The following is a 12,718-nucleotide window of genomic DNA, read 5'->3' as shown; positions in this document are numbered from 1 at the left end:
TAGATGTGGCATCAAAACATTTTTATATGAACTGCACTGCAATTCCAAATGCTCTCAGATGACCACTTTCAACAATGTGGAATCATATTTGTTTGAATATGATCATTGTTTGACAACAGTGTGACAAAAATACTTGCTTTGGAATCAGAAGTCAAGATGGCAAGCATAAATTAAAGTTCAGCTGTTTTACATGTATTTAAATAGGCTTGTATTAAAAATGATTTGAGTAGTTTCTTGTAATAAATAATATTGAGTTAAGTAAACTGCAGTTGCATTAAAAAAAAATTTTCTGTCAAAATAAAATATCTTTAAGTGTTTTATTGACACACATTGTTTCCTGACGATGTTGAGGGCCATTTGACATGTTGTAAATAACATGTCACTATCTTACACCTGTGCTAAAGTGGCTTTATCCCAAATAATGTATTCATGATTGTTGAATGTCATTTTGTAAAAATCCTCATAATTTCTTTTTTTTTCACTAAGCAAAACTCAACAGCCACAAGCAGGACAGACTAAAAGGAAAACTTCCAAAGGAGACAAAGTTGCTGAATGCAGTAGAAGACGACGTCCAGATAAAGAAGAGACTTCTGGACATGATGGAGACATCAGAGAAGCAATCATCTGACAATTTAGACAAACTAACATCAAATTACTAAGTCAAAATATTGACTTACTAATAATGACATACTTAGTATCTCAGGTAACTAGGACTGTTTTGTGTTTTGTTTGTACTTTACGGGAAAAAATATGGAGATATATATCGTATATCGCCATTTGCCAATGGAGCGGAAAACACAACCAAAAATTGTAGGCTTCTTTATTTCTCTAATATTTTTATTTATTATAAGATATTGTTATTTGGTTATTTTTTAATAAACAATGTGTTCAATATCTGTAGTCTATTGCCCCCCCAGGCTGTGGTGGCAGCGATGAGGTGGAGACGTGATGGTGGCGACAGGCCGCCTATCCCGGGAGACGCCCCCTCCCACCACCTTAACTAACACATTTTCTGGGGGAAACACTGAGCAGTGAATGTGTACCGTGATGAAAGTGTAGCCTTTCTTATGCAAACTCCTCATAACTCCTTCAAAAACAATCACACATTGTTACAAACTGAGAGGAACATCAACCTCAAACTGTCTCGTTTTCATGAAGAATCTAAATGAAAGCATTGCATCATCCCCACAAGACAAACCATCTTCCTATTAAGTTGAAATTAAAGTACCAATGATTGTCACACACACACTAAGTGTGGCGAAATATTCTCTGCATTTGACCCATCACCCTTGATCATCCCCTGGGAGGTGAGGGGAGCAGTGAACAGCAGCGGTGGCCGCGCCCGGGAATCATTTTTGGTGATTTAACCCCAAATTCCAACCCTTAATGCTGAGTGCCAAGCAGGGAGGTAATGGCTCACATTTTTATAGTCTTTGGTATGACTCGGCCGGGGTTTGAACTCACAACCTAACCATCTCAGGGCGGACACTCTAACCACTAGACCACTGATTGACCATCTATTGAAGAAAGGTGTTAATAATCAAATATAAAATTAGTAAAGATGTGAGAGTAAGAAGTCAACAAACCTGTTCTGTGTAACACAACTTGATGTTTCTTGAAAACAGCGTCCAATAGTAGCTTGTTCTCCTCCTTTGTTCTAGAAAGTTCCGCCTCGTATTCTGCTATCGTTCTTTCTAACACTACAAATATTTCTTCAACGGCAGCAGTTAGTCGCTGATCCACCAACGCTCTCAACATGTGTAATGTAGATATTTTCACACAATCACAACACTTTACTCTCACACTTGATCTCTACTTAGCGATGTGTTGATAACTTCTCTTAGCAGCTAACAAGCTAAGCTAACTAGCGAGCTAAGCTAACTAACAATAAACGAGCACGAGAAGCAGCAAAGTGCTTCTAGCACATCGAGACGATTTTATCCTTAAAATAAAGACTCAAAGATGTATTTTATACGACGTAAATATTTCAAACTGGAGAACAAATAATAAGACTGACTTATTAGCGTCCTTCTAGCTTCTTTCTGCGTCAATGTACTTTCACGACAGTTGGCACGCTTGACGTTACAAGACGGTTCTGCTCTCGTCTATGACTGCTCTGCTCTCGCGAGATGTGTCATGCGCAGAAGAGTCAAAGCTTTGTAGTAAATCAGGAGCGTGATCACTTTTTGATTTTCTACATTTATTTTGCATTATTGACTTTGTTAAAACTGTTGTTTGTAATAAAATGATTTTTTTTTTATTTTGTAGTAATTGTTTCAATAACTAAAATTATGTATATATTGTTATATTATTCACCAATAAAACGATACATTTTGGTTCCGTGTTTTATTCTGATGACAATGAGGTAAAAGGCAAAGTGAAAGTGAAACTAAGCTACTGCCTCTCGCCGACACGTCAATTTATCGTGCGGTAGCCAAAAGTCACCAGTAGATGGCAGTGCAGTATTGTAAAGTCCTACATATAGTACCATTTAAATGTTGCTGCTCATATAAATAAAACGCAAAATCCTTTATTTTGACAAAATACCTCTAGTAGTGATACAAATGTGCTCTGGCAAAATAATCTTATTTCCTTTGTTTGGCTTGAAAGAAGCTATGAAAATAAACATGACAAAAAATGTGTAAATCTCCGCCATTTTAGTTTTACAAAAAAAAAGTTATCAGGAAAAAAAAAATTGTAGATGATGTGAAAGGACCAAATCCTCTGTTAAGGAATAATACAAATAATAATAATCAATTTTATTTACAAGGTGCCTCTCTGGAGACGATACAAACATTACAACATTGAACAATATAAAACAGAACATGTCAGTTTAGACAAGAAACTAGAAATAGCTGAAATGAAAGTGAATAAGCATTCTGGAATAAGTGTGTTTGAAAAGGCTAAATGAGTCCATATTGTGGAAGTCTTGCTGTTCCAAAAATATGGAGGGTCAAATGGGACAAAAACTAAACAAATAAATACATCTTTAAATAATTACTTAAATGTGATAATTCATTACAAATGGAATTAAATACATAAATGTATTTTATCTTTCAAACTCAGCCATCAAAGTCAGTGGGCGGGTCCTAACATCTGATTGGTTCCACCGACCAGAGAGAATAGCGGTTTATATCTTCGTCCGAAAGTGAGGAAATTGTTACATCTTTGTAACTGTTTTGGACTTAAATTTGCCTGTTATCTGTATGTGGTATATAAGTTCCTGTCCTGTGCCCTTATTTGGTGTTTTTCACTTCCTCGTGCTGTTCACAGGCTTCCACACCAGCTGCCTGATATACAACCGGGACACACCTGTACCATGTTGCCAATCAATCTCCTATTTCAGTCCAGATTGTCAACCAGACAGCGTCGGATCATTGCTTCGCGTACGTGTGATGTTTCCGGTACAAAATTAGTTCCGTCTCTTGTGCATTTACTTCTGCACTCGCCTTCTTTTGTTTTCCTTCACTCCTATTGTGGTTGAGTTTTCTGTTCTTTCCTCCCCTCCATGTGAGTATTTTCTCTGCATCCTTGGGGTCACGTCGCTAAGCTGCATTCCAGCTCCTGACAGAAATAACTGTATTAAATTCCTCTACTTTATTTGATACATGCGGGTCAGCATAGGTCTTACTTCTACATGTTGCACATCTACAAGCAACTCCCAAAAAGTATTTAAAAGTTTGTCCTTCAAAGACGTCACGTTTTCAAATACTTTTAAAGTTCCAAAGATATGAAGATATGACGGGGCGAGGTTGTGGATAATCTTGAAAGTAAGAATGATCTTAAATTGGCTACGGTCTTTGACGAGGAGCCAGTGGAGTTGCTGCAAGACCAGGGTGATGTACTGGACTAAGGGGGTTCTGGTGAGTATCCGGCTGGGGGAGTTTAAGGATTCAAGGAACTTTGTTTAAGACACATAAGATGGCAGGAAAACTAATAACCAAGGTTCTGGATTTAGCCCAATGAGTACCACATAAAAGTATAGGCATGGGTTATTAAAGCATCATTTAATACAGCCAAACTTCCCTCTCCCACCAGCTTGGACCCAGAATTGGATTCAAAAGGACCCCTTACAGGCAGTACACCAAACAAATGGACCCACTTCAGGGACGTAGTAACAGCGACTGCACAAGCTGTGTTTGGCAAGAAGCAGAGAATTAATCAAGACTAGTTTGATCAGTACAACATGGCTGTAGGCGCAATTTGATGAAAAAAGAAGGGCCTATATTGACCTGTGGATCCCGCCATGACAGATTCAAAGACTGTCAAGCCAAAGTCCAAAGAGAGCTTTGCTCTATGCAATACATTTGGTGGGAGTCAAAAGCTGAGGAAATCCAGCATTACGCAGACTCTATCAACTTCAAAATGCTCTTCAGCCGTCTCAAAGTCATCTTCGGTCCAGCCAAAGGGGGCACTGCATGTCCTATCTCTGTCGATGCATCCACCAAATTAAAGAGCAAATCTTGGATCAGTGGGTGTTGGGAAGAACTCGTTAGTCAGTTCCTCAACAGACCACCTGCTGTTGACCAAGAGGCATTACAACAGATACCACAGAAGCCAACTAAGGCGTGCCTGTACCTCCCTCCTACTGGGGGAAAGTGAGAACTGCCATGGACCAGACACGCTGTGGTAAAGCAGCAGTTCAGAATGGCATACCTGCCGAAGTGTACAAAGCCTTAGGACCCACAGCCTTCAAGGCATTTCACGACATCCTGTTAACCATTTGGGACAAAGGAGATACGTAGCCTGACCTTTGAGATGCCACCATTGTCATATTATGTTTTAAAAAATGACAGAAATTCAGACTGTGGTAACTACAGAGGTATATCGCTTCTCTCTATCGATGGAAAGATTCAAGCTTGTGTCCTGCTAAAATAGACTAACAGATGGCATTCATGAGAATCACAATGTGGTTTCTGTCCGGGCAGAAGCACTGTTGACCTGGTATTTGCGATATGCCAACTCTCAGAAAAGTGTATTGAGCAACAGATGGACCTGTAGGTCTTTGTTGAACTAACCAAGGATTTTGACACAGTGAATCGTGAAGCACTCTGGTCTATGTTGGCAAAATTGGGTGGCCCAGAAAAGTTCACAATAATGATAAGTCTCTCTCACGATGACATGATTGGTCAGGTCCTCTCAAACGGGGACTATACTGGCAGCTTTGGGATCAGTAATGGTGTCAACCGTCAACCTCTTCTTCATGTAAGTCATCCCCCATGCTGTCAAGAACCTTGGCATTGGCGTCTACTTCAGATAACAAGACGGATCCGTGTTTGATCTGAGATGTTTCGCTGCAAAGACAAAGACACAAGAAAAAATCATTTTCAAGGCTCTTTCGCTGATGACAATGCACTTCATGACTCACAAGGAGGACCATCTCCAAGTCATTAACGACCGTTGTGAGACATGACATCAGACCAGTGATGTTCTTGTGGGTCATGCAGCCGTTCGAGGCAATCTGTGCTAAAAGTCTTTATCAATAAATCCGTATACAATAGGGGCCTAGATCTTCTTGCAAAATAACACATTTCGAGTCCTCAGTGTCAGCCAATCTGGGTCATGGCACCAATTGAAAGAATAGACTTTTATTTTTGTTAAAACACCACAAAGAATCAGACCATTAGTCCTAAAAAACAGACATTTTATTCTACAAGGTCACATGCAAAGGATACAGCGCTGGTTTGAATCTGCTAGTACAAACAGAAATGTCTATCTTACAAAAGGTGTGCATAATTATATTGTACAAGTAGTATGACGGCTGGCACCACCATGGTGGAGACTTGTTTTGGACACAGCAAGCCTGTGAAAGGGCACACTGAACCATATCATCATCTTCACTTCTTAAATGTTAGCAGAAGTACAAAGTGATGTGTTAGTACACAATTAAAAATATTGGTAAGAATGGATAATAAATATAAACTGTTGTGTGGATGTTGTTTTCCAGAATGTGCAACTAAGAAACATATTTACATGTTTGCTATTGAAGTAATTGAAAAGTAACTAAAAGTGATTTGGGGTTTGTTTGATTGTCATTTAGTTGGAATCAAAAAAAAAAAAGTATAGTCAGATGTTAATGAAACTGTCAGGACATGTCAGAAATGGGATAAGGAACAAGTGATTAGATTTTGGTGTTGATCCTGATCATCATTTGGATTCTGCTTTCTTTTGAGGGATTCTTTACTACTGGGAGGTTTGGCCTGGTGGAGGTCTGCGCAACACTTTTCTATTTTACTGCTGCTGTTCTCACCAGCACACTTGTGTTTGTTATGTTGGTACTCATGAGAGAATCTTTCATCACACACACTGCAACTCAACACTTTTTCTCCAGTGTGTCTTCTCATGTGACTTTTCAAATCTCGACTTTGTGCAAAACTTGAACCACACACTGAACAGGAAAACGTTTTTTCTCCAGTGTGTATTCTCATGTGTCATTTCAGATGACATTGGTATTTAAAGGTTTTGTCACAGTCAGAACATTTGAAGTGAGTGTTGTCAGTGTGACATGTCTTATCATCTTTAGAGTCTTCATCATCAGTGTCAGGAGAGTGTGACGTTGTGTCCTCACTATCTGATAGTGGAGCTAAGATCTTGTCTGCTTGTGATCCTCCACAGTGGTCTCCATCAGCTTCTGTTGTCATGTGTTGTGTTGAGCTGCTGCTTGGAGGCTCCGCCTCTCTCTTCTCCTCACTCTCACCTTTGACCTCATCATCTTCACTCTTCACAGGGACACCAGTCACTGGGAACTCCACCAGTCCTTCAATATGATCTCCCTCCTGACTGATGCTGTGTTCCTCCTCTTCCTCTTTAATGTGGGGGGTCAGTGAGTCTTCCTCTTCCTTTTTACAGGGAAGGGTCTGTGTCAAAGAGGAAAAGGAGAAGCCAGAGGGTCCGTGGTGCCTGGTCTTCCTCTGTGGTGGATCCTCCTTCAACATCCTGAAGCTACTCTCCTGTTTTTCAGGCAGAAGTTGTTCTTCACAGACGTATGCAGGACACAAAATGACAAACATGCTTGAAAAATGTCCAGATTTTCTCGGTCTGCAGGTGTACCTAATGTTGTGGCCCAGCAGCGACTGCAGCACAAATTTCATATTTCATTCATTCGCAACTCCTCCAACACAAACATTATTGTTTTTGCACTTTTGGCTTCTTATTAAATAACTTTTTCAAATACATTCAATCTAGCACGTGGAAACTTTAAGTGTGGGCTTTAGTTGATATAACACTCCCGCTAGGGCGTGCATTCTACGCCGGGGGTGCATTATCCGGCACAACACCTGGAACCTGACGCTACAAGGTGTGTGTATGTGTGTGTGTAAGGGGGTTTGGCGGGGTTTGGAGGTAGCGGGGGTTTATATTGTAGCGTCCCGGAAGAGTTAGTGCTGCATGGGATTCTGGGTATTTGTTCTGTTGTGTTTATGTTGTGTTACTGTGCGGATGTTCTCCCGAAATGTGTTCGTCATTCTTGTTTGGTGTGGATTCACAGTGTGGCGTATATTTCTAACAATGTTAAAGTTGCTATACAGCCACTCTGTGTAAACTGTATCGCTGTTGATGAAGTATGCTTTGCATTTACATGTGTGTGCGTACTAAAGCCGCTCACATCTTGTGACTGCGCGGGCACGTTGTTCGAAGGGATGAAAAGCGGACATGACATCAGCTCGTAGAGGACGTTAAAAGCAGTGCCTGCAAGGCACGCCCCCAAGACTGTGGAATACGAGATATAATGACTGATGAACACCTTTGTTCGATAATGAGGGTTGCCTCAGCTCAAAGCCTGATCCCCGACATTAATGAACTAGCATCCAAGAAAAGATGCCAGGTATCTGGCTTTGGCACATCAGATTGGATCAGTGTGTTGCAAACTGAGCGGTTTAAAGTCCTGAATGGTTGGTTTATTCATTATTTTACTGGTATTTTCAAATGTATTAGCCTGTGGAAAAAGTTAATGTATATATGTACCTCAGACGGCTGCAAATAGAAAAGAGGCATTACATTTTTATTTAAATTGTATTTGATATGCCATTGATATTTTTTAAATTATTATTATTATTATTTGAAACTGGATTTTGCATGTCACTATAAAGTTATATAAGCCTTGCTTGTTCAATATTTAATGCAAAACGTGTTTGGGTCCCTATTAAAAGGTTAATTTGTTCAACCTTGGCCCGCGGCTTTGTTCACTTTTACATTTTGGCCCACTCTGTATTTGAGTTTGACACCCCTGGTTTACATGTACTTAAAATAACAAGTTAGTATATGAATTGGCCTGAAAACAAACACACTGCTGTTTACAACATTATTCACAGGAAAAGAAAACCACTTTTTACAAGGGGTGGGCAAAATGTCCTAAAATCTATATTGCCATAAATTCCCTTTAGCCCGAGTGCAGCTGGGATAGGCTCCAGCGCCCCCTGTGATTGTATTGTCAGTTATTGATGTATAAAGTTGGAAAAATATGAGGTTGTTTACAATGTAAATCTGTATTCTGTATTGTTGTCTCTGCTATGGCGCCATCTTGTGGTCAAGTTTGCTCACTGCGAGTGCTGTGGGTTGAAAGTGTATTTCCTTTTGCTTCGTGCCTTGAACCCCAAGTATGGTTACGTCATTTATCTCGCCAAGCAACGTTTATAAGTGTAACCGGGGATTTCCACTGGATGTGAAATGGCGGCGCCACAGCGACAGACTCGTTCCCTTTTTTGTTTTGAAGTCAACATGTCAGTTTCCACCGCCTGACTTCTATATTTAGTGGTCGACATAACAAGGCGGTTCAATTGAGCTAAAATCTGCTCGTGTGGGACAAGAAGTCATGCATAAACACAAAATAAATGATCCAGTTTACTTTCCATCCATCCATTTTTTCTACCGCTTATTCCCTTTGGGGTCGCGGGGGGCGCTGGAGCCTTTCAAAGTAGAATATTCTGTTTAAGGTGGATGGCATTCTACACTTTGAAAATATCTAATGGACATGAAGTCCACTTGTCAAAAGGTTTTCAGACCTAATTTTACCTTCTTGACACAAATAGACGAAGACATGCTGATTCTAAAAGGCCCAAAATGAAAGAATCATACAACAGGCATATCCCCCGGCAGCCATATGGGGGTATGTGTCAAATACCAGCTGATACGAGGCCTTGAATAAAAATCATTCTCCTACAATTTCAAAGCAATGTGTACATTAAAATTCAGCGTTGTATTAAAATGACTAGTTCCACCTCCAACATGAACACTAACACTACTAATACTACTGTACACAGGAAAACGTGTGGAGGAGAATTGCAAGTAGCCGAAACAAAGATTGAAAATGACTGACAAAAGGCTCAATTTGTTCATGTACCGTATTTTTCAGACTATAAAGCGCACTTAAAATACTTTCATTTTCTCAAAACTCGACAGTGCGCCTTATAGCCCGGTGCGCCTAATGTACGGCATAATTCTGGTTGTGCTTACCGACCTCGAAGCAATTTTATTTAGTACAAGGTGTAATGATAAGTGTGACCAGTAGATGGTAGTCACACATAAGAGATACCTGTAAACTGCAATATGACGCCATTAAACAACAAAACGTTTTAAGTTCCATTGAAAATAAAGAACATTACACACACAAAAATCTGTCAAAATGTTTTAGTAGGACTTTAAAAGCCGCACGGCTTGATGGATTGTCGGACCATTACGGCTACCGTAGTCAGAGATACAAGTATTACTATGGTGTGTGTATAAGGACCACAAAATGGCACCCATTAGCAGACATATTATCTGGCATTTTGTTTCGCAATATTATGCAAAACCAACTTTTCTTACCTTCTGGTACCTGCTGATGTGTATTTGGGATCTGCAGAAGTCCTGAAAATGTGCGCACGTCCGTGCCGATGCCATAAGCTTCTTCTTTTTCCCTATCTTCTTGTGATGGGAGATTCACCCTCTGCTGTTGCTATTTATAATACAAAGTAGTGTAAAATGATGTCAGTAAAGCTCTAAAACATACCGGTGTAGTGAGTTTACATTATTCACCCAAGGAACTTTAGTTATTAGAGACTTCCGGTCGGACGCTTTTTCACGGGACACATTTCCAATGTTGTTGTTGCACTAGTGAGCCACGGATGAGGAGATGCTGCTCCGTTATTGATTGAAGTAAAAACTATATGTCATTAAAACAGTTAGCTCCATCTTTTGACACTTCTTCCACTCCCGTCCTTGCACGCTACACCGCTACAACAAAGATGACGGGGAGAAGACGCTGTCGAAGGTGAGCCACGTAAATAAGACCGCCCCAAAATGACGCATCCGGAAGCGACTGTTAGAAAGTGTAGGTATATATATGTATTTACATATTTTTGCTCATTAGCGCATTAATTTCAAAAACACATCACAACGTTCGTTTTTTTTTAACAAGATTACTGAATATTACACACTACAGAATTCATGAGAGCCAACAAACAAACAAAAAACATCACTTACTGTACAAGGTCTGCTGTGACTATGACACAGACTGATATAATCTTGTTATATTCCCATTTAGATAAACAATGATTCATAATCGTCGCACAGAAGAGAGGGGTGAAGCCAAGCATCTTTTTGTGTCGTTCGCCATTGCCGGGTCTAAATTGGCTGTCAAACGGGACCAACTTGTCAAAGTACATTTTCATCCTTCTACTATCCAGGTGAGAGGCATAATTCATGATCTGGAATAATCTTTCACCAGCACCGAGGCGAGGAAGGAGCTCACCAGCCGGTGATGTCAACATAGACACACAAGCTATAAATAGTTTGTCTGCGTTAGCACTTATAATAACAATATCATTAATACTTGGTTGGTATTCAAACCACGAAATGCAAATGGAGTATTGTTGGCACTTTTTGGATGGTTATAGAGGACCTCCCATTGACTCCATTGCAAGTGGACATTTTTTTACAAACCCCGTTTCCATATGATTTGGAAAATTGTGTTAGATATAAATATAAACGGAATACAATGATTTGCAAATCATTTTCAACCCATATTCAGTTGAATATGCTACAAAGACAACATATTTGATGTTCAAACTGATAAACTTCTTTTTTTTTTTTTTGCAAATAATCATTAACTTTAGAATTTGATGCCAGCAACATGTGACAAAGAAGTTGGGAAAGGTGGCAATAAATACTGATAAAGTTGAGGAATGCTCATCAAACACTTATTTGGAACATCCCACAGGTGTGCAGGCTAATTGGGAACAGGTGGGTGCCATGATTGGGTATAAAAACAAATTCCCAAAAAATGGTCAGTCTTTCACAAGAAAGGATGGGGCGAGGTACACCCCTTTGTCCACAACTGCGTGAGCAAATAGTCAAACAGTTTAAGAACAACGTTTCTCAAAGTGCAATTGCAAGAAATTTAGGGATTTCCACATCTACGGTCCATAATATCATCGAAAGGTTCAGAGAATCTGGAGAAATCACTGCACGTAAGCGACATGGCCGGAAACCAACATTGAATGACCGTGACCTTCCATCCCTCAGACGGCACTGTATCAAAAACCGACATCAATCTCTAAAGGATATCACCTCATGGGCTCAGGAACACTTCAGAAAACCACTGTCACTAAATACAGTTGGTCGCTACATCTGTAAGTGCAAGTTAAAGCTCTACTATGCAAAGCGAAAGCCATTGATCAACAACATCCAGAAACGCCGCCGGCTTCTCTGGGCCCGAGATCATCCAAGATGGACTCATGCAAAGTGGAAAAGTGTTCTGTGGTCTGACGGGTCCACATTTCAAATTGTTTTTGGAAATATTCGACATCGTGTCATCCGGACCAAAGGGGAAGCGAACCACCCAGACTGTTATCAACGCAAAGTTCAAAAGCCAGCATCTGTGATGGTATGGGGGTGCATTAGTGCCCAAGACATGGGTAACTTACACATCTGTGAAGGCACCATTAATGCTGAAAGGTACATACAGGTTTTGGAACAACATATGCTGCCATCTAAGCGCCGTCTTTTTCATGGACGCCCCTGCTTATTTCAGCAAGACAATGCCAAGCCACATTCAGCACGTGTTACAACAGCATGGCTTCGTAAAAAAAGAGTGCGGGTACTTTCCTGGTTCACCTGCAGTCCAGACCTGTCTCCCATAAAAAATGTGTGGCGCATTATGAAGCGTAAAATACGACAGCGGAGACCCCGGACTGTTGAAAGACTGAAGCTCTACATAAAACAATAGAAAACAATTCCACTTTCAAAGCTTCAACAATTAGTTTCCTCAGTTCCCAATCGTTTATTGACTGTTGTTAAAAGAAAAGGTGATGTAACACAGTGGTGAACATGCCCTTTCCCAACTACTTTGGCACAAGTTGCAGCCATGAATTTCTAAGTTAATTATTATTTGCAAAAAAAAAAAAAAAAAAAGTAGAGTTTGAACATCAATTATCTTGTCTTTGTAGTGCATTCAACTAAATATGGGTTGAAAAGGATTTGCAAATCATTGTATTCCGTTTGTATTTACATCTAACACAATTTCCCAACTCATATGGAAACGGGGTTTGTAGATTTATGAGTTAGAGTGTGATTTAAAAAAATATATATATCCATTGTCAGGTCTTTTATAATGATTGTGAACAACAGAAAACATTCCCCCAAAAAGGAGCAGTTCCCCTCTAAATTCCAATGATTAGATTTAAGACTTGAAGTGTATGAGCATGAAGTGATGAAGCCTACTTGGATGAGTCTTCTAAGACTA

General features: G+C 39.9%; 1 protein-coding gene across 2 annotated transcripts in view; it reads right to left on the bottom strand.

Annotated features, from left to right (window-relative positions):
- Window positions 1–12,718, bottom strand: part of LOC133570505 (uncharacterized) — a 490,167-nt gene that overhangs the window by 239,655 nt on the left and 237,794 nt on the right. The window lies entirely within an intron of this gene.

This window comes from Nerophis lumbriciformis, linkage group LG28 (assembly GCF_033978685.3).
Source record: "Nerophis lumbriciformis linkage group LG28, RoL_Nlum_v2.1, whole genome shotgun sequence".
NCBI lineage: Eukaryota > Metazoa > Chordata > Actinopteri > Syngnathiformes > Syngnathidae > Nerophis > Nerophis lumbriciformis.
This window is presented reverse-complemented; position numbering and strand designations above follow the sequence as displayed.